The sequence below is a fragment of the Microtus ochrogaster genome, chromosome 2 (genome assembly GCF_000317375.1).
Source record: "Microtus ochrogaster isolate Prairie Vole_2 chromosome 2, MicOch1.0, whole genome shotgun sequence".
Taxonomy (NCBI): domain Eukaryota; kingdom Metazoa; phylum Chordata; class Mammalia; order Rodentia; family Cricetidae; genus Microtus; species Microtus ochrogaster.
Genome location: NC_022010.1, coordinates 48,759,033 through 48,759,346, shown reverse-complemented (window position 1 = coordinate 48,759,346; position 314 = coordinate 48,759,033).

Genomic DNA, 314 nt, shown 5'->3' with positions numbered 1-314 from the left:
CGCGGCGCGGCGGCCGATGGGAGCGAGCCGGGGCCTGGACTTGCAGGAAGCCGCCGGGAGAGCCGGCCTGGCCTCCGGAGCGAGCTCCGCCTCGCGTGACTCTGGGCTCGGCGCGCTGCTGGGCGAGCGGAAGCCCGTGGCCCTCCGAGTCCCGCCGCGCGCCCTTTACAGCCCAGCGGCCCGCGGCCTTGGCCCCGAGTAAACAGCCCCGGGGCTGAAGAGCCCGCCCGAGGGCCTGCGCGTCACGGGGCGCCGCCCTCTTTGTTCTCACTCGAGGCCAGGCCCCCAAATCTGTGGATCTGGAGAGCGCAGCC